Source organism: Epinephelus lanceolatus, chromosome 23 (genome assembly GCF_041903045.1).
Source record: "Epinephelus lanceolatus isolate andai-2023 chromosome 23, ASM4190304v1, whole genome shotgun sequence".
NCBI classification, from domain to species: Eukaryota; Metazoa; Chordata; class Actinopteri; order Perciformes; family Serranidae; genus Epinephelus; species Epinephelus lanceolatus.
This window is the reverse complement of record NC_135756.1, coordinates 37,939,909-37,965,257: the sequence shown is the minus strand read 5'-3', so window position 1 is coordinate 37,965,257 and position 25,349 is coordinate 37,939,909. Positions and strand designations below refer to the sequence as shown.

The following is a 25,349-nucleotide window of genomic DNA, read 5'->3' as shown; positions in this document are numbered from 1 at the left end:
ATCAAGTGATTTCAGTGTAGAGACAGCAGCTGTTTGGTATATAACATCACCATAATCCAAAACAGACAAAAATACAGATTCTACAATTTTTTTCTTGTGTACAAAAGGAAAACAGCTCTTATTTCTGTACAGAAAGCCAAGTGTTGTCTTCAATTTGGCAGTCAAAATTTCAGTATGGTGCTTAAAATTAAGATTGTCATCTAGCCAGATACCAAGGTATTGATACTGTTTAAACTTTCTCTATGGATGAGCCATTCACAAAATGAATATTTAAAGACTCATTATGAGTAGCCTTGGTGAACAGCATCCATTTGGTTTTGTCTGAGTTAAGTACTAGCTTGTGGTTATGTAATTGAAGTTGAAGCGAATCGAAAGACAACTGTAGATGTTCAATGGCTGATTGAGCAGATGTTGCAAAGCAATATAAAACTGTGTCATCCACATACAGATGAAATTTACATGATTCAGAGGGGGGGGGGGGGGGGGGGGGGGCAATATCATTTATGTGAACTGAAAACAATATCGGCCCTAACACTGAGCTCTGTGGGACACCTTTATTAATATTCAAAAATTTTGAATGAACATCAACCATCTTTATGCATTGCAGTCTATTGGAGATAATTTTCAAACCACAGGCAGCTGACAGAATCAAAACCAATGCAGGACAATTTCTTTTAAAAGTAACAAATGGTCAACTGTGTTGAATGCCTTAGACAAGTTTATTAACAGAGCAGCACAGGATATTTTGCTATCCAGGGCTAGTGTAATGTCATTTAGAACCAAGGAGGATGCAGATATGGTACTCTGCTTAGGCTAAAACCAGACTGATAGGGATTGAGTATAGAAAACAAAGAGAGATATGATCTAAGTTGATTATTTACCAGGGACTCTAAAATTTTAGCCAGGCAACATAATTTGGAAATAGGGCGATAGTTATGTATACTGGTTGTTATAAGCTCCTTTATGTAAGGGAAGGACATAGGCTGTTTTCCAGGCTGTGGGGATCATTCCAGTGGAGATGGACAGGTTGAATATATGAGTTATACATTCTGCAATAAGTGGCACGGAAAGTTTAAGAAAGAAAACATCTAAACAATCTGCACCGGTTGATTTTGTATTGTCAGTTGAAAGAAGAGCGTTAGTAACTTCCTGAAGACTAAAAGAGGACAAACTGAAGCTTGGTGAGGAGGCATTACTTAGATTATGCTGATGTTCGGGGGTATGATTCAGCTGATTTATAGTGGTTTCGAAAAGGTGTCCAGATGCAGCAAAATGACTGTTAAAGGCAGAGCAAATGTCCTTACGGTCTGTTAAAAGACTGTGCCCATTAACAATATTGGTGGGAAAAGAGGTATTATCTTTTGAAACTGATTTAACAACCTTCCAAAATTTGCTCTGAGCATGAGAGGAGCTGGTAAAAGTGAGTAAATGGTAGTCTGACTTAGCCTTTCTTAATGTAGCAGCACAGCGTTTCCTACGTTTTTTGAACACAACCAATGGGAGGGTTTTTTAGCCCGCCTCGCTTGAGCATGTGGGTTAAGAATTTAATTGTGTCAGATTCATACCATCACAAATATCTCAGAACTTTTTTGATACAGGTGATCAGGGGCGTTGCCAGGAGTTGAAAACATCTGGGGCTTTAGCCCTGAAGTAGGAACAATTCTTTACCCGGGGTTTCGGGGTTTTCTCCCCTGGGAAAATTTTGAATAATTCCACGTGATTTTAACGTATTTTGACAAAGAATGAGCATTCGTCTTCTATTATTGGGTTGCCTAAATTGTTGGTTAAAACCTGTTAAACCCGAAAGTCCCCTGAGAACGACTTTGCAAACAGTGTGAAACAATGCACTAATCACGAAGAATATGCTGCACATCAAATTAAACAGCAGGACCTGAGCTACAAGGCTGTATAAACCCTTTTTACATGCCCCAAACACAGCTCAAACAACAACTAAATAAATAACAACAAATAAAACTCCATACCCACTCGTCATATTTAGGGCTCTACCATGACACCACGTTACGCAAAACACACACCATTCATCTCAAATGAAAGCAGAGATGCTGCTCTTTCCACATGTATACGCCAAAGCACTCTACACCATATGTACATAAGGAATGACAATGTTGTTTCGACTGTACCCTGGGGAAGCCATCCCATGCATCTATGGACTCCCCAAGATACACAAGGAAGGTGCACCACTAAGACCTATCATCAGCAGCATTAACTCAGTCACATACAACATCTCCAAACACCTAGCTATGATCCTAGCTACCCTGGTTGGTAACACTCCACACCACATCAAGAACTCTCAGGATTTTGCCAACAAGACCAGAGAGATAACACTGGATGAAACTATGGTATCATATGAAGTCACTTCACTTTTCACTTGCATTCCCACCAAAGAAGCAGTTAAGACAGCAAGGAAACATTTGCCACAAGACAGTGCCCTTTCCAAGATGACCAACTTCACAACAGACCACATTTGTGACCTGCTTGATCTCCATTTGACCACCACCTACTTCAAGTACAGTGAAGGTTTCTACCTAACTGTGCTATGGGCTCACCGGTGTTGCCTATATTGGCCAACCTTTACATGGAAGATGTGGAGAAGAGAGCTCTAACCACCTTCACAGGAACTGCTCCTAGCCACTGGTTCAGATATGTGGATGACACCTGGGTCAAAATTAAAACTGAGGAAGTGAAAGCCTTCACAGAACACATTAATGCAGCGGACCCCAACATCAAATTCACATGAGAGGATGTCAGAGGAGACAGTGAGGAGATTGTGCAGTACACACTAAAGAAGATAGAAGTCTAAACATTGAGGTGTACAGAAAACCCACACACACAGACCAATACCTGCTGTTTGATTCTCACCACCCACTGGAGCACAAGCTGGGAGTCATCAGAACCCTGAGCCATGGGGCCAAAAACGTGCGCACAAGGAACAGGTGAAGGAACAGAAACACATCAGGGAAGCACTTAAAAACCTTGTGGCTACCCCAAATGGCCTTTTGCAAAAAACCTCAAAAAGACCCAGAACAGACAGGGAGGAAGAGACACAAAAAGGAAACAATACTGTAATTCCAAATGTTGCAGGAGTATCTGAGAAACTCAGGAGGATCTTCAGCAAACACTACATCCCTGTGCACTTCAAACCCAGTAAGTAACACACTGAGGCAGAAGCTTGTCCATCCTGAGAACAAAACACCCAGGCATAAGCAGAGTAATGTTGTGTTTGCAGTTCAGAGCGGCCAGGAATGCACAGATTTTTACATTGGTGAAACAAAACCACTCCACAAGCGAGAGTCAGCTTGTCAGGTCAAGATTCAGCTGTCCATTTACATCTAAAGGAGAAGAGACACTCCTTCAAGGACAGCAATGATCACATCTTGGCCAGAGAAGAAAGATGGTTTAAAGAGGCATGAAAGAAGCCATCTACATCAAACTGGAAAGACCATCGTCAAGGTGGGTCAATGACTCACATGTGACCTTAACGACTATGAAACTTAAGGCCAGTTCAGACCAGAGATTCCAGACACAACGAAACGGTTTTAGGACATTGCAGAGAAAAGTTGCAGTGGTCTGAATGATGTTCGATGTTGTATATCGGCTCAGGTCGGCTCATGCAGTTGCAAGGGATTCAACCTGCTCAATCACAGGCAATTCGTCGCAGACAGTCTTGAACCTTGTAACCAATCAGTGGCAAGCTCGTGCTTTTTTTGTACAGCTGGGTACCCATTTGGGCAGTACGCATGTTGCACACAGTAGTAAGAGTAGTAGCTGACACAGTCAGACATTTTGAAGACAATGCAATACAGTGCAAATAAAAGTTAATGTTAGGGCAGGTCTATTCAATTAGCGGGCCACATGTGGCCCAGAAGCAACTTCTGGGTGGCCCGGGCAGGAATTGGTACCGAATCCCAGTATTAAACAGCCCGTCCTTAATTTACTCAGGACCGTAGTAATAATAATAATACTAATAATAATAATAATAATAATAATAATAATAATAATGATAATAATTAAAGCTGCAAGCAGCTGTGACCGGGCCCTCGCTCTCCCACGTCTACGCGGGGGGGCAGCAGCGCGCATCACTGAAGCGGTTATTTGAAAACTCAGAGTAAGTTAACCCTGACGTGGTGTGACGTTTCATCTTCCTACTCCAAAAAACCCCCTATGGGAAGGGTATGTTGAAAATTTCAAGGGGGTGCTGTAGAGGCATTTTGTCACCCCCCATGGGCGACGCCCCTATCAGATGTATGAGCTCGCCATTTTTGACCTGTGTATCAATTTCATGTGAATATGATGTCGCTGAAGCCATCAAAAAGCCAAACATATTTGGTGGCGAGGGCAACGTCATAGTAGCCACACCCCTTGACATAGAGAAAAGCTTTTAATAACTTTTGATCAGCATGGTCTCAGGGGCTGAGGCTGTTGAGCAACCAGGGGCTGCGAGGAGACCCAGAGCAGGCATGGATTGGTGGTGTAAATATGGGGCTTACTGGCCACTTCATTAGGTACACCTGTGCAATCTAATACAAGTCAATACAACAGCTCTGCCACACATTCTACGTTTACAAAGCTTTTACTTTTTCAGCTTTTGTCAGAAAGGTGATTATTCTACTTTATTATTGAGGTCGTAGTGGGTGGTGTTGGTGTACTGGAGTGCAATATATTTAAAAGTGTTCCCAATATTTTGTCCTCCTCAATTAGACAAAATTAGGAGGCCACCTCAGTACACCACCACCATTCACTATGACCTCAATAATAAACAAAGTAGAGTCACCACTTTCTAGACGATATCAACAATAATCGAAAATTTATAAGCTTAAGGGAAAAAATCATGGTATAGTCGTTTTACTGGATTGCATTAGATTACACAGGTGTACACAAAGTGGCCAGTGACTGTATGTTACATACATACAGATTTCCTCAAATAGTAGCCGGGGCTACTATTAACAAAATAATAGTTTGGGACCAGGCTACAAATAGGGGCAGGCTACTATTTGAAGGAGGCTTTCAATTAAAAAAAATGTAAAATAAAAATCACAGCCAAATTTGAAAATACAAATACTGTATTTTTTTAATGTAAACAGCAGAAATATCTATGTAAACCTGTCTTTACAGTAAAAATGAATATTTTCTATATAGTATTACAAAGAAAGTACTGTATTATTTATAGTAACAACGTTTACATTAACAGTAAAAATAGTTTTTGGTGTTTTTGTAAATCACCAATGTTTACTATTGACTACACCACAGTGTACTAGTTGTCCTGCCTTGAAACAGCGAATCATCTCATCCTCTGTCCCATCTGCAGCCACCGTGATGCCACACACCTTACAAGACAACATGCCACAAATTAATTTTAAAACTAGGCTACATTCGGAATAGCAATTTCTTTTTTTCCATTACTGGCGAAAATGGGCTTCCATAAATAAAGATGGTTACACACCCTAAGCAGGCGTCATATGTCAGCTGTTTCCACTGGCCACACAATAAATAGAACGTAAGTCTTTAAGCTGGTTAATATTTTCTCCATCAGCTATCATTCTAAACAAGACTGTTGCCATACATATGACATGAATCTACCTACACATTATTTACATATTTAACAATGTCAAACACAACACAGAAGACCCAAAGCAACCACATTGACTACATCTCCCAGAAAGCCCAGCGATCTGGGAGCATGCGTGAAGCAGTCTCGAGACGGCAGTGCGGACATGTGAAGACACGGCCTGTGTTTACATACTGCACTAGCCTTGGACTAAGATGTTCATTGCATAAACGTCTTGAAAACGAACACCGTTTTTCGTTTGGGAGTTCCCGGTCTCGACCGATTCACATCTCCATAAACGTTCAAATCAAACATGTAATGTACTAACCGCATAGTCACAGATTTCACACTTACTACCAATGTGCAATACACCTCCCAACCGCTAAAGTGGCACTGTGGCGCAGTAGAAAGCTGGTGCACTCATTCATTGCAGAACGAAGAAGGGGTGAAGAAAATTTCAAGACATCCCGAGATAAAATGCATGTTTATTGAACAATAACGGATATACAAACACACGGCAACCCCCGTATACCTGCACGTGCACGAAACACAACACAATGCTCTACAACAGACCACGGAGTCAAACATTAGTCCACATTAACTCAGCGAGTGTTCAACCACCGGCATGTCTCGGCTAACATCGACCACCGAGAATGCTCCCGGGAGTTAGCCGAGTGCTAACCGAGTGAGATGCCCTACACACACATTAGAGGCTGAACGCTTATAACACTAATAAATCACAAATTATAAGTTACTTAAAGCACGCTGGAATAGCGTGGTGAACGTCAACACACAACATATATTAATAATTCAGCCGTCGTTAGCAGGCTGTTAGCAGCTAGAAGTTGTTACTCTAACGTTACTTACCAACGGGTTATGATCTCCTGCTAAAGGTCTGAATACAATGAGCTTTGCTCCTCTGTATCTGTAGCTCTCTCTACTTGTGATGTCGTCATCTTGGGAGAAGTGAGCACTGCAGACCCGATCGATGGTCTGCAAGGCGCAGTGTGTGGACAGGAGTGTTAGCATCCATTTGTAGCACAACTAAGTTAGCCACAACTTCAGCATCTCGCCGTCCGACAAAGGCAGCCTGTAGAAAGCTGTAACGTTTATTTGAGCACTCCAAAAACTCCGGTAACACTCCAAGGGGTAGCACGTAAAATACTCCGTCCCAAGCTCTGACTGTCTAGCGTAACACACACACTCCATACACACATACACGCTTACACTACCAAGCGGGGACACATGCCGCAGCACTGACTGACAGCTGACTCCAGTCAATGGAGCCGCGTTAGCTACTGTTAGCATGACCCCGGCTCAATTAGAGATCGGTACGCCCACGTTTTAAGTAGGTGACAATTCAAATAGCTGGCTCACATCAGATGCTGAGTGGCCTTCGTATGGCCTTAAAATGCTACACATCAGATAATGGTATATTTACATTTTGATGTGAAAGCTGTGCTACCAACCGCCATGTAGACACAGCGCAACGGATCATAATCTGAAAGCCACGCCCCCAAAGGGGAATCGTTTCAGATCCGGGGGCGGAGTCGTGAGATTTGGAAATTTACTTCCATTCATACTAATTAGACTGCCACCAGAGCACCACCTATTGGCCGATTTGCACCGAATTTTGCACAAACCCTCATCGGGCCATGGCACACAATTAGCGTAAGTGTTGTGGTAATCCGACTGTATTTGATCAAGATATGAAAGACTGTTTTGAAAACAATGTGCAGGAATTTGTTGTTTTATATTTTGGGTGTTTTTGGACTATCAAAATGCTTTTAATAACTTTTTGTCAGGAGGGTCCACAGATGCTTTATGCAAAGTTTGGTGCAAATCAGTCAAATCGCCTAGGAGGAGTTCGAAATAGTAGGTTTCTCATTGTTCACGATTTTGCAAATGGAAATTTAATGCAAAAGTGGGCGTGCCTTACATCACACAATTCAGCTGAATTCAGGGAACACTGAGATATAAAGTTTCAAAACGTGCGACATGTTATGTGGGAGTTGTGGGCCAAAAACTGTTTTGCATTGAAATAAGTGCCACCTGCTGGTCATTTTTGGTGTGTGACTTACAAGGGCCAGTCTTTCATGCCCCTATCTTTTTCATTTCCATAAGTGTTATGGTGTTGGCACAGTGCCAAATATTAAGTTAGACTGCCACCACAGCGCCTCCTAGTGGCAGATCGGTAACTCCTTTGTCAGATATCCTCAGGAGGGCATTGACAATAATTATTCAAAGTTTCGTGTTAATCCGAGCAACTGATGTGGAGATATAAAATACTTCAATTTAAAGAGCGCCACCTAGTGGTCATCACTTGACATTTTGCACAGAGCCTCAAGGGCTCATGCCAAAGTAGTAAACTGAGTTTCATGTCATTCAAAGACAAAAATGTGGAGATATGCAACACTTCCTGTTTTGTACCAAATCTTCAGGAAGCTGCTATTTAATAACTTCAGTATTCTTTGGAATATCAAAATTCTTTTAATAACTTTTTGTCAGAAGAGTCCACAGATGCTGTGTGCAAAGTTTCATGCAAATCGGTGAAATTGCCTAGTAGGAGTTCGAAAAAGTAGGGTTGCGACATTTTGCAAATTTGCAGGAAAAAAACGGTAGGCAGAAATGGGCGTGGCCTATATCACGAGATTCAGCACAATTCACTCAACGCGTGGATACAAGGTTTTTGAATGTGCCACAAAGTATATGGGAGTTATGACCCAAAACGCACTGTCCTTGATTATAGCGCCACCTAGTGGTGGAAATTCAGGACAACAATAGATTATAAAATTTTTCGCCAGACCAAACGCGTGTGCCAAATTTGGTGAGTTTTTGAATTTGGGAAAGGGGTCAAATTGGGGATTATATGCGCAGAAGAATAATAATAACAATAATTAAAGCTGCAAGCAGCGTTTGGCGGGACCTCGCACTCGCGCCCGTTTCGGCCCCCAGCTTATGTCATCACTGTGAATTATTTAGAAATATCAAACATGTTGCCACAAACATCAGAAAACCCTTACAGAGCTGAACGTTTTGATGTTTGAATGCTTTCTGTAGCTGTAGGTATGGATAAGTGATGTCACGATATGCAAATTAGATGAGTGAATTTATTCCCATCAGATTCCTCATCCTTTATTTTGAGGAGGAGACAACAAAAACAACACAAAACAAAATAAATTTACTGTGTAAATATGTTCAAAATGTTGTTTTACTGAGATGTATGAAATCCAATATGGCCGCCGCCTAGTGACGTTACAATATGCAAATTAGATGAGTTAATTTAATCCCATGACAAACTTTGGGTCATGATGAATATTTTTCTCATTTACAGTATGCCTTTATCTTTCACCACCTTCAAGCCACAGCCTTTTGAAATGTTGAAATGAAAATGGAATATTTTCCTCAATAAACTCTGGCACCTGAAGGGATAAAATGGAGTTTGTGCCCCTGTTATGTCTGCATGTAAGATTTAGACACACACACACATCATGTTTCTGTGAGTTTGTGTGTGACAGCGGTTGCCATGGTGATGAAGTAGGTGCACCTGGCAGAAGAGCAGAGAGAGAGAGAGACAAAACACAGAGAGACCTGTTTTAGTGGAGATTTAACTCCTCGAAGAAGTTCTTCCCATTCCCAAACGGCTGGTTCAATCATCAAAATAATGTGATCATGAGAGATAAAGTTATACAGAAGATCTGTTTAGCAGCAGTTGAACTGGTATGTGTGCGTCTTTAAAGCCGATACAATAAACGGTGTAGGAGGAAATGTGTTTTTTTTTAAGAGCACGTTTGAGGTGAAATCTTACTTTGAAAGGGCAAATAACTCACTTCCTGTTGGAATTAGGTCATGGGTGTTAGCGTGTTATTTGTAGGTCGAACACTCCAGTTTTGGTTTGATCTTCATACGACATTCCGACGGGCTGCAGTGGCCACTTTGGTGCACCTGTGTGGCACTAGAGAGCCCATTTTGGCACTGTAGAGGTTAATAATATGTGTGTTCTGTTTCAAATGAAGTTTCTGCTGCTGTAATCTGTCCTTTAGAGATTGTGAGACACACAGACCAGAAAACCCTGTGGCTGTGTCTGTGTGTGCAGCCGTTGTCATGGCGATTAATGACTTGCCTGCACCTGTGGCAGACACAGACACGTCAGGAGAGCAGATCACCAAAGGCTGTTTATAAAGGGATTTAACTCCTCGAACAAATGCTTCGCATACCCAAACCGTTGGTCCAAGCAAGAAAATAAAGTGATTTTGAGAGACAGCCACGTCTCGTGAACGCACGTGTCGCGTTTTATATTTCTCGAGTCAAAAATGTGGTCAGGGGAGCGAGTTTAAAATGTGTTGCACCCCAGCTGTTTCCAGAAATTTCTCCTCTGAGTTTACATGGGAGTGAATGAGAAAAAAATCAGCGCTCCCTTCGCTTTGGAGCCACTCAGCAAAAATGTGTATGTGTGAGAGATTCCATGTCAACATATCTGTGAGCTGGACAAATTGTCCTACGTTTTGTGGTATAAATTGTGTGTGTACAGTGAAAATTGTGGCCATGGCAGCGAGTTAAAGACAAAAGTTTTAGACGATTTTTACAGCCCTCTCCACTCTAGCTCACAGCATTCCGTGCAATATACACCCATTGTAAACTGAGAATTTCTCCACTTTTGCTCATGGTACTTTGAGAGGCACAGATGAAAAACGGTAAAAGATATGAAAAAGATGAAAACCTGAGTGAATAGATGAGACCTGTGGCAACATTTGAGAGTTGGAATGGAGTCTGTAGCACAAAGTATGGAGACGCTGTAAATGCTAGAAAAAGCCCTAAGATTGAACTCTTTCTCCCCCCTGCTGCCATTCATTTCCTATGGGACAGCTTTCGAAGATCGCCAGGACGTTTTTCTGACATCTCACCTTATGGAGGCCATAAAATCCAAACTAAGCGAGTAATGAAAAAGTTACGAATAACTTTTGATTAGAACGAGTTGATCTGTCATCTGTGCAAGTTTGAAGCCGATTGAATAAGCAGTGTATGAGAAGAAGATTTTTTAGGAAAGGCAGTTTTAAGGCAAAATCTTACTTTGAAAGGGCAAATATCTCAGTTCCTGTTGGATTTAGGTCAGGGGTGTCAGCGCGTGATTTTTAAGCCTTCATGAGACGAACATGCCACTTTTGGTTTCATGTTTCTACGACGTTCCTACAGGCCGTGGCAGCCATTTTTGTGTGCCTAGGTGGCGCTAGAGAGCCCATTTTGGCACTTTAGGGGTTAATGTCATGATTTTCTAAAATTTTTCACTGGTTCTGATGTGCGTGCCAATTTTGGTGAGTTTCTGAGCATGTTTAGGGGGTCAAATTCCAGTTCAAAGAGGCGGCGGGAGAAAGAATAATAATAATAATAATAATTAAAGCTGCAAGCAGCGTTTGGCGGGACCTCGCACTCGCGCCCGTTTCGGGCCCCAGCTTATGTCTTCACTGTGAATTATTTAGAAATATCAAACATGTTGCCACAAACATCAGAAAATCCTTACAGAGCTGAACGTTTTGATGTTTGAATGCTTTCTGTAGCTGTAGATATGGATAAGTGATGTCACGATATGCAAATTAGATGAGTGAATTTATTCCCATCAGATTCCTCGTCCTTTATTTTGAGGAAGAGACAACAAAAACAACACAAAACAAAATAAATTTACTGTGTAAATATGTTCAAAATGTTGTTTTACTGAGATGTATGAAATCCAATATGGCCGCCGCCTAGTGACGTCACAATATGCAAATTAGATGAGTTAATTTACTCCCATGACAAACTTTGGGTCATGATGAATATTTTTCTCATTTACAGTATGCCTTTATGTTTTACCACTTTCAAGCCACAGCCTTTTGAAATGTTGAAATGAAAATGGAATATTTTCCTCAATAAACTCTGGCACCTAAAGGGTTAAAATGGAGATTGTGCCCATGTCATGTCTGCATGTAAGATGTAGACACACACACACACACACATCATGTTTCTGTGAGTTTGTGTGTGACAGCGGTTGCCATGGTGATGAAGTAGGTGCACCTGGGAGAAGAGCAGAGAGAGACAGACAGAACACAGAGAGAGATCTGCTGTAGTGGAGATTTAACTCCTCGAACAAGTTCTTCCCATTCCCAAACCGTTGGTCCAATCATGAAAAAAATGTGATGATGAGAGAGATAAAGTTATACAGAAGATCTGTTTAGCAGCAGTTGAGCTGACATGTGTGCGTCTTTAAAGCCGATAAAATAAACGGTGTAGGAGGAGATGTGTTTTTTTAAGAGCACGTTTGAGGTGAAATCTTACTTTGAAAGGTCAAGTAGCTCACTTCCTGTTGGAATTAGGTCATGGGTGTCAACGCATGATTTGTAAGTCAAACACACCAGTTTTGGTTTGATCTTGATACGACATTCCTACGGGCTGCAGTGGCCAGTTTAGTGCACCTATGTGGCGCTAGAGAGCCCATTTTGGCACTGTAGGGGTTAATAATGTGTGTGTTCTGTTTCAAATGAAGTTTCTGCTGCTGTAATCTGTCCTTTAAAGATTGTGAGACACACAGACCAGAGAGCCCTGTGGCTGTGTTTGTGTGTGCAGCCGTTGTCATGGCGATTAATAACTTGCCCACACCTGTGGCAGACACAGACACGTCAGGAGAGCAGATCACCAAAGGCTGTTTATAAAGGGATTTAACTCCTCGAACAAATGCTTCGCATACCCAAACCGTTGGTCCAAGCAAGAAAATAAAGTGATTTTGAGAGACAGCCACGTCTCGTGAACGCGCGTGTCGCGTTTTATATTTCTCGAGTCAAAAATGTGGTCAGGGGAGCGAGTTTAAAATGTGTTGCACCCCAGCTGTTTCCAGAAATTTCTCCTCTGAGTTTACATGGGAGTGAATGAGAAAAAAATCAGCGCTCCCTTCGCTTTGGAGCCACTCAGCAAAAATGTGTATGTGTGAGAGATTCCATGTCAACATATCTGTGAGAAGGAACAAATTGTCCTACGTTTTGTGGTATAAATTGTGTGTGTACAGTGAAAATTGTGGCCATGGCAGCGAGTTAAAGACAAAAGTTTTAGACGATTTTTACAGCCCTCTCCACTCTAGCTCACAGCATTCCGTGCAATACACACCCATTGTAAACTGAGAATTTCTCCACTTTTGCTCATGGTACTTTGAGAGGCACAGATGAAAAACGGTAAAAGATATGAAAAAGATGAAAACCTGAGTGAATAGATGAGACCTGTGGCAACATTTGAGAGTTGGAATGGAGTCTGTAGCACAAAGTATGGAGACGCTGTAAATGCTAGAAAAAGCCCTAAGATTGAACTCTTTCTCCCCCCTGCTGCCATTCATTTCCTATGGGACAGCTTTCGAGGATCGCCAGGACGTTTTTCTGACATCTCACCTTATGGAGCCCATAAAATCCAAACTAAGTGAGTAATGAAAAAGTTACGAATAACTTTTGATTAGAACGAGTTGATCTGTCATCTGTGCAAGTTTGAAGCCGATTGGATAAGCGGTGTATGAGAAGAAGATTTTTTAGGAAAGGCAGTTTTAAGGCAAAATCTTACTTTGAAAGGGCAAATATCTCAGTTCCTGTTGGATTTAGGTCAGGGGTGTCAGCGCGTGATTTTTAGGTCTTCATGAGACGAACACGCCACTTTTGGTTTCATGTTTCTACGACGTTCCTACAGGCCGTGGCGGCCATTTTTGTGTGCCTAGGTGGCGCTAGAGAGCCCATTTTGGCACTTTAGGGGTTAATGTCATGATTTTCTAAAATTTTTCACCGGTTCTGATGTGCGTGCCAATTTTGGTGAGTTTTTGAGCATGTTTAAGGGGTCAAATTCCAGTTCAAAGAGGCGGCGGGAGAAAGAATAATAATAACTAGAGAAGCAATTTCTGAAGAAATTGCGGGTGTGAATGCTGCGAGCTGAAGCCACGCTGCAATGCTGTCTTGAATACAATGAAGTTTGAATGATCTGAATGTTTGAAAGTTTGTTGAAAAGCTGACGCCACACTGAATAGCTGCCTTTAATAAAATAAAGTTTGAATGATTAGAATATTTGAATGTTTTACTGAGATTTATGAAATCCAATATTGCCGCCCCCTAGTGATTCCACAATATGCAAATTAGATGAGTTAATTTACTCCCATCAGATTCCTCTTTCTTTATTTTGAGGATGAGATGACAAAAACAGCACAAAACAAAAGAAATGTACTGTGTAAACATGTTCAAAATGCTGTTTTACTGAGATTTATGAAATCCAATATGGCCGCCGCCTAGTGACGCCACGATATGCAAATTAGATGAGTTAATTTACTCCCATGACAAACTTTGGGTCATGATGAATAGTTTTCTCATTTACAGTATGCCTTTATCTCTCACCACTTTCATGCGAAAGCCTTTTGAAATGTTGAAATGAATATTTTCCTCAAATAACTCTGGCAACTAAAGGGTTAAAATGGAGATTGTGCCCCTGTCATGTCTGCATGTAAGATGTAGACACACACACACATCATGTTTCTGTGAGTTTGTGTGGCACAGCGGTTGCCATGGTAATAAACTAGGTGCACCTGGCAGAAGAGCAGAGAGAGACAGACAGAACACAGAGAAGAGAGCTCTTTTAGAGGAGATTTAACTCCTCGAACAAATTCTTCGCATACCCAGAGCGTTGGTCCCATCATGAAAATAAAGTGATGGTGAGAGACAGCCACTTCTCGTGAACGTACGTGTCGTGTTTTATATTTCTCGAGTCCAAAATGGGGTCACCAGAGCGAGTTACAAATGTGTTGCACCTCAGCTGTTTCCAGAAATTTCTCCTCTCAGATTACATGGGAGTGAATGAGAAAAAAATCGGCGCTCCCTTCGCTTTGGAGCCGCTCAGCAAAAATGTGTACATGTGACAGATTCCATGTCAACATTTCTGTGACCAGGACAAATTTTCCTACGTTTTGTGGTATAAATTGTGTATGTACAGTGAAAATTGTGGCCGTATGAGCAAGTTGAAGAGAAAATTCAAGTATGAGTAGAGGGCTGTGTGTGTGTGTCTGTGTGTGCAGCCGTTGCCATGGCGATTCCTGACTTGCCTGCACTTGAGGGGCACACACAGACAGCTCATGAGAGAGCACAGGAGCAAAGGCTGTTTTTAATGGGTTTTCACTCCTCGAACAAGTTCTTCTCATACCCAAACCGTTGGTCCCATCATGAAAATAAAGTGATTGTGAGAGACAGCCACTTCTTGTGAACGCACGTGTCGAGTTTTATATTTCTCGAGTCCAAAATGGGGTCACCAGAGCGAGTTACAAATGTGTTGCACCTCAGCTGTTTCCAGAAATTTCTCCTCTCAGATTACATGGGAGTGAATGAGAAAAAAATCGGCGCTCCCTTCGCTTTGGAGCCGCTCAGCAAAAATGTGTATGTGTGACAGATTCCATGTCAACATTTCTGTGAGCAGGACAAATTTTCCTACGTTTTGTGGTATAAATTGTGTATGTACAGTGAAAATTGTGGCCGTATGAGCGAGTTGAAGAGAAAATTTCTTAATTAATTTTCAGCTGCTCTTCACTCTAGTGATGACATCACTCACTCTAGCTCACGCAATACACACCCATTATAAAGTCTGAGAAGGGCTGAAAACTTCATGTATTTTAAACTGACTTTGTAGAAAAATTAAAAGAGATATTGAAAATTTGAATTAGTTCCTGAAAGTCGACAACAGCGTCAACATTTGAGAGTTGAAATGGAGTTTCTACGTCAATGTATGAATTCGTGATGTGTGGGTGAAGATGAGTGAGTTTGAAGGATTTTCTCATTGACTTCCATTATAACAAAGTTTCAGAAAACGCTGAATATTTTTGAAAGTTTGAATGGGATTGAAAAGTTGAATCATATGTAAAATGTCAGCAAAATGATGAATATTTTCCATTTTGAATGGAGTTTCTAGCTGAAAGTATGAATCGGTAGTCACAGTTTGAAAAAAGGTGAAATTTTTAGATTTTTGAGGATTCCGTAATGCATTCCCAATGGGAAAAGGATTTGGGAAAAATCGGAAATATCTCGGAAAGTATGAATTTTAGGAAAAAAGTGAATACATCCGTGAATGTCCTAATTCAGCTGAACGTTTTCATGTTTGAACGGTTTTAATCAGTTGAAGTTTGTAGAAGTAGTAGCGGTCCAACCGTTTTTGCTCCATCCGCTTTAATAGAAGTCGGAATTTTAACGTAGAATTCCCGGGAAAATATGAAGGTTATGGAAAAATTTGAAAGTTTCCGATAATGTCCTAATGAAGCTGAATCTGAGGAAGTTTGAATGGTGTGAATCGGTTGAAGTATGTTGAAGATAACTGATGTTGAAAAACGCGGCGGAAGAATAATAATAAGAAGAAGAAAAATAAAGAATTTTGGTAGTAGAAGAACATAGGTTGTGAATGCTTGCAGCATTCACACCCAATTAAAGCTGCAAGCAGCGTTTGGCGGGACCTCGCACTCACGCCCGTTTTGGCCCCCAGCTTATGTCGTCACTGTGAATTATTTAGAAATATCAAACATGTTGCCACAAACATCGGAAAATCCTTACAGAGCTGAACGTTTTGATGTTTGAATGCTTTCTGTAGCTGTAGGTATGGATAAGTGATGTCATGATATGCAAATTAGATGAGTTAATTTATTCCCATCAGATTCCTTTTCCTTTATTTTGAGGAAGAGACAACAAAAACAACACAAAACAAAAGAAATCTACTGTATGAATCTGTTCAAAATGCTGTTTTACTGAGATTTATGAAATCCAATATGGCCGCCGCCTAGTGATGTCACGGAATGCAAATTAGATGAGTTAATTTACTCCCATGACAAACTTTGGGTCATGATGAATAGTTTTGTCATTTACAGTATGCCTTTATGTCTCACCACTTTCAAGCCACAGCCTTTTGAAATGTGGAAATGAACATGGAATTTTTTTTGCTCAATAAACTGGCAGCTAAAGGGTCAAAATGGAGATTCTGCCCCTGTCATATCTGCATGTAAGATGTAGACACACACACACATCATGTTTCTGTGAGTTTGTGTGTGACAGCGGTTGCCATGGTGATGAAGTAGGTGCACCTGGGAGAAGAGCAGAGAGAGACAGACAGAACACAGAGAGAGACCTGTTGTAGTGGAGATTTAACTCCTCGAACAAGTTCTTCCCATTCCCAAACCGTTGGTCCAATCATGAAAAAAATGTGATGATGAGAGAGATAAAGTTATACAGAAGATCTGTTTAGCAGCAGTTGAGCTGTCATGTGTGCGTCTTTAAAGCCGATAAAATAAACGGTGTAGGAGAAGATGTGTTTTTTTAAGAGCACGTTTGAGGTGAAATCTTACTTTGAAAGGTCAAGTAGCTCACTTCCTGTTGGAATTAGGTCATGGGTGTCAAGGCGTGATTTGTAAGTCAAACACACCAGTTTTGGTTTGATCTTGATACGACATTCCTACGGGCTGCAGTGGCCAGTTTAGTGCACCTATGTGGCGCTAGAGAGCCCATTTTGGCACTTTAGGGGTTAATAATGTGTGTGTTCTGTTTCAAATGAAGTTTCTGCTGCTGTAATCTGTCCTTTAAAGATTGTGAGACACACAGACCAGAGAACCCTGTGGCTGTGTTTGTGTGTGCAGCCGTTGTCATGGCGATTAATGACTTGCCCACACCTGTGGCAGACACAGACACGTCAGGAGAGCAGATCACCAAAGGCTGTTTATAAAGGGATTTAACTCCTCGAACAAATGCTTCGCATACCCAAACCGTTGGTCCAAGCAAGAAAATAAAGTGATTTTGAGAGACAGCCACGTCTCGTGAACGCACGTGTCGCGTTTTATATTTCTCGAGTCAAAAATGTGGTCAGGGGAGCGAGTTTAAAATGTGTTGCACCCCAGCTGTTTCCAGAAATTTCTCCTCTGAGTTTACATGGGAGTGAATGAGAAAAAAATCAGCGCTCCCTTCGCTTTGGAGCCACTCAGCAAAAATGTGTACGTGTGAGAGATTCCATGTCAACATATCTGTGAGCTGGACAAATTGTCCTACGTTTTGTGGTATAAATTGTGTGTGTACAGTGAAAATTGTGGCCATGGCAGCGAGTTAAAGACAAAAGTTTTAGACGATTTTTACAGCCCTCTCCACTCTAGCTCACAGCATTCCGTGCAATATACACCCATTGTAAACTGAGAATTTCTCCACTTTTGCTCATGGTACTTTGAGAGGCACAGATGAAAAACGGTAAAAGATATGAAAAAGATGAAAATCTGAGTGAATAGATGAGACCTGTGGCAACATTTGAGAGTTGGAATGGAGTCTGTAGCACAAAGTATGGAGACGCTGTAAATGCTAGAAAAAGCCCTAAGATTGGTCTCTTTCTCCCCCCTGCTGCCATTCATTTCCTATGGGACAGCTTTCGAGGATCGCCAGGACGTTTTTCTGACATCTCACCTTATGGAGCCCATAAAATCCAAACTAAGCGAGTAATGAAAAAGTTACGAATAACTTTTGATTAGAACGAGTTGATCTGTCATCTGTGCAAGTTTGAAGCTGATTGGATAAGCGGTGTATGAGAAGAAGATTTTTTAGGAAAGGCAGTTTTAAGGCAAAATCCTACTTTGAAAGGGCAAATAGCTCACTTCCTGTTGGATTTAGGTCAGGGGTGTCAGCGCGTGATTTTTAGGTCTTCATGAGACGAACACGCCACTTTTGGTTTCATGTTTCTACGACGTTCCTACAGGCCGTGGCGGCCATTTTTGTGTGCCTAGGTGGCGCTAGAGAGCCCATTTTGGCACTTTAGGGGTTAATGTCATGATTTTCTAAAATTTTTCACCGGTTCTGATGTGCGTGCCAATTTTGGTGAGTTTTTGAGCATGTTTAGGGGGTCAAATTCCAGTTCAAAGAGGCGGCGGGAGAAAGAATAATAATAATAATAATAATAATAATAAACGCATCAAAAACAATAGTGTCCTCGCCTTCGGCCTGTTCTGGTCTGTGAGTAGTCCATTACTGTTGGAGTCGGTCCACAATAAACGCACGCAGCAAAAACAAGAGGGTCCTCCTTGAGCAGTCCTCTGTCTCTAGGCTCGGTCCCTAATAATAAAAATAATAAAGAATAAACGGAGCAAAAACAATAGTGTCCTCGCCTTCGGCGAGGACTGGTCTGTAGGAATAAACGCAGCAAAAACTATAGGGAGGGTCCTCGCCTTTGGCGAAGACTGCTTTGTGAGTAGTCCACTGCTGTTGGGCCCGGTCCCTAATAAAGAATAAACGGAGCAAAAACAATAGGGTCCTCGCCTTTGGCGAGGACTGCTCTGTGGACACTAATGATATGTCATATTTGTGTACATTAAATACACACCACAGCACTGAAATTTCAGGTTAATCCAAAGATAAGTGTCTGGTAAGAAGTACTTCCTTTCACCACTAGGTGGCGCTATGACTATCACGGAATATTGTCATATAAATGTGTTCAGGGTGGGACAAATATGAATCATGTCAAGTTTGGTGGACAACGGACCATTTACTCCAAATTTATAAAGTTTTCTGTTTCATGCCGAGACATCAAAAGTGAAACCTCTGCAGCGCGCATAGACACTAATGATATGTCACGTTTGTGTACATCAAATATAGACCAGAGCAGTGAAATTTCAGGTGAATCCAAAGATAAGTGTCTGGTAAGAAGTACTTCCTTTCACCACTAGGTGGCGCTATGACTATCACGGAATATTGTCATATAAATGTGTTCAGGGTGGGACAAATATGAATCATGTCAAATTTGGTGGACAACAGACCATTTACTCCAAATTTATAGCAATTTCCTGATTCATGGCGAGACATCAAAAGTAAAACCTCTGCAACACACATAGACACTAATGAAATGTCACGTTTGTGTACATCAAATATAGACCAGAGCACTGAAATTTCAGGTGAATCCAAAGATAAGTGTCTGGTAAGAAATACTTCCTTTCACCACTAGGTGGCGCTATGACTATCACGGAATATTGTCATATAAATGTGTTCAGGATGGGACAAATGTGAATCATGTCAAGTTTGGTGGACAACGGACCATTTACTCCAAATTTATAGCAATTTCCTGTTTCATGGCAAGACATCAAAATTAAACCCTCTGCATCACATGTAGACACTAATGATATGTCATGTTTGTGAACATCAAATATAGACCACAGCATTGAAATTTCAGGTTAATCCAAAGATAAGTGTCTGATAAGAAGTACTTCCTTTCGACAGTAGGTGGCACTATGATTATCAGGCAATATGGTAATGAAAATGTGTTCAGGGCGGTACTAATATGAATCATGTGAAGTTTGGTGGAGATTGGACCATTTATGCCAGAGCTACAGCAATTTCATTTTTCATGGCAAGACCTCAAGATTCAACGCTCTGCAGCGGGCACACCATTCAACACTGGGCAAATCCTGTGATAACTTTTGGTCACAACATAATCACGCTTACATACACCAAGTTTGGAGCCAATCTGATTAAATCTGTAGGACAAGTTCGTTAATTTACAAGCCCTGGAAATGGGCAAAAACGCACAAAAGTGGCACAAGTAAATTCAAAATGGCGGACTTCCTGTTGGGTTTGGAGCATTGCTCCAAGAGGCTTTTTTGTACGTGATAGAGTGTTACAGGTGCCCACCAAGTTTCATACATGCAGGTCAAACCAGCTTTGTCTCCAAGAGGCTTTTTTGTAGGTCCTGGAGTGTACATAAGTCTGCCGAGTTTCATACATGTAGGTTAAACAAGTTTCAGGGCTGTTTCCTCAAACTTTTGTAGGGGGCGGTACTGAGCCATTTTTTGGAACACATGCACGAGACCCTTAAAATATCAAATTTTTCACCAGTTCTGAGATGTGTGCAAAGTTTCATGAGTTTTCGGGTATGTAAAGCCTCCCAAAAAGGCAATTAATTTGGAGGAAGAAGAAGAAGAATAAAAAATCCTTGCATTTCAATAGGGTCCTCGCACCGCTAGGTGCTCGGGCCCTAATAATTAAAGCTGCAAGCAGCGATGAACAGGCCCTCGCAGTCCACGCGCATCAGGGCACCTAGATGTCTTGTCAGCTGTAATAAATAAAAAAATAAACGTTATCTCTTACTTACATTTCCAGTATACAGGTAGGCACCCAACCCACGTATGTATTTTTCCAAAAAGTAGAAGCTGAATACATGCCCAATAGTTCAAGGTCTTCTGACTCTTTAAAAGTTGACATGGTCTCTCTAGCTCAAAGTATGAGGGACAAGAAGAGTTTGAAAGTCGATGAGTTTTGAAGAGGATTTGAAGATTTTCCAATTTACTTCCATTCACACTAATTAGACTGCCACCAGAGCACCACCTATTGGCCAATTTGCACCAAATTTTGCACAAACCCTCATCGGGCCATGGAACACAATCAGCAAAAGTATTGTGGTAATCGGACTGTATTTGGTCAAGATATGAAAGACTGTCTGTTTTGAAAACAATGTGCAGGAATTTGTTGTTTTATATTTTGGGCGTTTTTTGGACAATCAAAATTCTTTTAATAACTTTTTGTCAGGAGGGTCCACAGATGCTTCATGCAAAGTTTGGTGCAAATCAGTCAAATCGCCTAGGAGGAGTTCGAAAAAGTACATTTTTTATTTGTCGCGATTTAGCGAATGGAAAGTTACCGCGAAAGTGGGCGTGGCTTACACCACACAATTCAGTTGAAATCAGAGAACATGTAAATAGAAGGTTTAACAATGTGCGACATATTATGTGGGAGTTATGGGCCAAAAACCCTTTGTATTGAAAATAGCGCCACCTGCTGGTCATTTTTGGTGTGTGAGTTACAGGGGCCAGTCTATACCACCCCTATCAATTTTATTTCCATGAGTGTTATGGTAAAAATATTAAATTAGATACAGCACTTCCTGTTTACAACGAAATCTGCAGGAAGTTGTTATTTAATAACTTGAGTATTGTTTGGAACATTAAAATTCTTTTAATAACTTTTTGTCGGGAGTGTCCACAGATGCTGTGTGCAAAGTTTCATGCCAATCAGTGAAACTGCCTGGGAGGAGTTCGAAAAAGTAGGTTTGTGACATTTTGCGAATTTGTGGAAAAAAAAACGGTAGGTGATTCAGCACAATTCACTGAACGCGTGGATATGAGGTTTTTGAATGTGTGACAAAGTATATGGGAGTTATGAGCCAAAACGCACTTGATTTTACACTCCTTGATTATAGCGCCACCTAGTGGTGGAAATTAAGGACGGCAATAGATTATAAAATTTTTCGCCAGGTGTGACTTATATTCCAAGTTTCATGAGTTTTGGGGTATGTTCAGGCAGTGAAAAATGTGATCCTTTTGGACAAAGAAAAAAAAAAAAACTAGAACTGCAAGCAGTTACGAACGGGGGCCAAGCCCCCCCGTGCGACTCGGTCCCCGCGTCCCGCGGAGCCCATGGAAGTTGTCCCCAAAGGATGACGGGCTCTGGGCGAGCGCATGTTTATGAATGTGTCATTTAAAATGTGGAAGTTACAGGCAAAACTGCCTTTGCATCCGTTATAGTGCCACCTATAGACCGATTTGCGACAAATTTGGTACAAAGCCTCTGGATGACCTCGGGAACGAGTGACTTAAGTTTGATGTTGAAAGCATCTACTTTGAGCGAAATATGGAACAATGTGTGTTTTTTAGCTAGCAAAAAAGATTGTTTGGTTGTAACAAGCGCATTTTTTGGAGTGCCAAAATCCTTTTGATAACTTTTCATCAGACACATCTGGAGATTCTATGTGCAAAGTTTCAGGCAGGTGGCACTTAAAATGTAGGAGGAGTTCGAAAAAGTAGGTTTTGGACATGTGACGAATTAGCAAAGAGAATGCGCAGCAGAAGTGGGCGGGGCCTGTGTCAGAAAACCCAGCTCTACCCAGGGAACACATGGATATAATGTTTGTGAAAGTGTCATTTAAAATGTGTAAGTTGCAGGCAAAAACGAGTTTGCATCCGTTATAGCGCCACCTAGTGGAGTACATGTGCAATTTTTGGTACGGAAGATCTGTGTCCTATTCTATATGTACCCTTAAAATTTCAAAGCCCTCAGCATAATAGTTTGGCTGAAATTAATGTTTGTTGTTTATCTTGTAATAAGCCACGCCCACATTGTCATGACTATCTTCAAAATATGACCTCAGAATTGGCCCTACATCATACCAACCAAATTTCGTAGAAATTGGTGCAGCTGTTCTTACCATATTTGTAGCGCCCCCTAGTTGCCAAAATCGCCAAATTCGGCTCATACCCTCACAGTCTTATGCCAACCAATGATCTCAAATTTGGTGTTAATAGCATTTAGTTTGACCGAGATATCCAACAGTTTGCATTTTTATAGCTAACTATAGAAGTTTGTTTGTTAATAATTTGCGCATTTTTTGACTGAATAAAATTCTTTTGATAACTTCAGATCAGGTCCAGTAGAAGAGTGTATATGTCAAGTTTCACGCAGATTGGACAAAATCCCAAGGAGAAGTTCGAAAAAGTAGGTTTTCCAGTTTTCGCGATTTTGCGAAAAAAAATTCTTAGGTGCAAGTGGGCGTGGCCTATGGCAAAGTGATTCAGCTCTATTCAGGAAAGCTGGGGATACAAGATTTTTGAATGTGCGACATAGTTACATAGTTTTTTGCGTCTGAGGTACGTGCAGGGGTCTGGACCACCCCTCCAAATTGCACCGCCCTCCCTTGCACAGTTTAGCCTGCAGCACCACTTTTACCTATGGAAGAATAAAAATAAAAATCTTTACAAAAACAATAGGGTTCCTAGCACCGCTGGTCCTAGGAAACGCGTCTGCTTGCATATGCATTCCCTCGGCCCCTCGGGCTTGGCCCCCTAATAATAATCATTTGAAAAACAATAGGGACCTCGCAGGTCTCCTGCTCAGGCCCTAATAAACAGCATGATTAGAATAGGGTCCTCACGGACGACTTCGTCGTCGCTCGGGCCCTAATAATAAACAGCGCGATTACAATAGGGTCCTCACGGACGACTTTGTCGTCACTCGGGCCCTAATTAAAGCTGCAAACAGCTGTGACCGGGCCCTCGCTCTCCCGCGCCACCGCAGGGGGCCAGCAGCACGCATCACTGAAGCAGTTATGTGCAAACTCAGAGTAAGTTAACCCTGACATGGTGTAACGTTTCATCTTCGTACTTCATCTTCGGCATGGATTGGTGGTGTCAATGTGGGGCTTACTGGCCACTTTATTAGGTACACCTGTGCAATCTAATACAATCCAATACAACAGCTCTGCCACACATTGTACGTTTACAAAGCTTTTACATTTTCAGCTTTTGTCAGAAAGGTGATTATTCTACTTTATTATTGAGGTCGTAGTGGGTGGTGTTTGTTTACTGGATTGCAAGATGGTTACGGTAAAAATATCAGTGCCAGAGGCGGTCCTGGCTAGTTTTACGCCCTGGGCAAACCATCCCTCGGCGCCCCCCCCCCCCCCAACTCCCCAACCCCCCACCTCTCCCCACCCCCCACGGTACGATACCAGTGAAAGTATCATGGTTCTGAGTAGTATCACGAAACCACATGCCAGGCACATCACATGAAAGCGCAGGAGCAGAGACAAGTGCTTGGCCTTGTCGGAAAGCTACAATTCCGCTGTTTCACGTGATATGCGTGGCTTCTTGCTATGAGGCACGGTCGCGGAGAAAATCAGTAGAGAAGAACAGGTGTGAATTTGGACGCACTATGCGTCGTTCGAGCCCATAGGGTAGGGGGGATCAAAATAAAATCAAAAAATAAAATAAAAATCAACCAGCCACCCTCCTCCCCTGACAAGAACGAACAGTCCCTAAAGTGCGGTGATGTTTGTGAGCCGTTACTGACACAAAGACAGAAATGTGAATGGCTCGTTTCTCCTCTGACACGCCACATACCTACGTGCACACTGCTCGGTTGTCCAGGTACTACTGGGCAGTCATGACACCAACGAAAGAGGAAATTACTGGACCTGGAGACGGGCTTGTGTGTCGCTGGTAAGCCCTTATCTTGCGTTTGTCAGCTGCTCTCATGTTCCCTCCTTTTGTGAAGGTCTTGTTGCCGTCCTCTGCATACCAGGCGTCATATGGCTCACGGCGTATTCCCCGTTGTATTCCCCCCACATTTGTTCGGAATATTTCAAAACTGCTAGCTTTAAATTAACACTGAAGTTGCGTCTAGTCGCCATCTTATCTGTTTACAATCAGCTGAGAGTGCGCAACTGGCATGTGCCTGGGTGAATGTTGATGTGTGTGTGTGGATGTGCATCTCTGTCTCTGTGGATGTGTGTAATCCGGGTTTAGCTCTATATAAATGCCAAAAACGTCACATAAACACCACCTGTTTATAAAAGAGGCCGGCCTTTATTTATAAAAAAATTTTTTAAGAGGTCGGCTGCTAATAGGGCCCGGTAATGTTAACGTTACAGCAGAGAGATGCTGAGCACAATTACACAACGATCACTTACCACGTCTGCTCGTTTTGTGATGCCGACAGATGATTAGACAGTAGTATCTTTCAAGAAAAGCGTTTGAACCATTCCTGAGCTTCTGCGCTCCATCCTTTCACTGTAGTCCTCGTAAACAAACATTTTCCGGACCGTTTCCACAGGCATGTTGGGATCGATGTCCAGCACATAGTCAATAGGCTTGTTCGAGATGAACTGCGCCTCGCCTGGAAAGTAGACGAGAGCAGGCGGCCGCAGCGGGGGTCGGTGACAAAAAGCCGCAGTGAAGTCGGACAGTTTCCCGACA

General features: G+C 41.8%; 1 protein-coding gene across 1 annotated transcript in view; it reads right to left on the bottom strand.

Moving 5' to 3' along the window:
- Positions 1–25,349, bottom strand: part of LOC144461762 (putative ferric-chelate reductase 1) — a 113,008-nt gene extending 87,659 nt beyond the window's left edge. The window contains exon 1 of the mRNA XM_078165165.1: positions 25,064–25,349. The gene's annotated coding sequence lies outside the window, so the exon portion shown is untranslated. The remainder of the gene's footprint in view (positions 1–25,063) is intronic.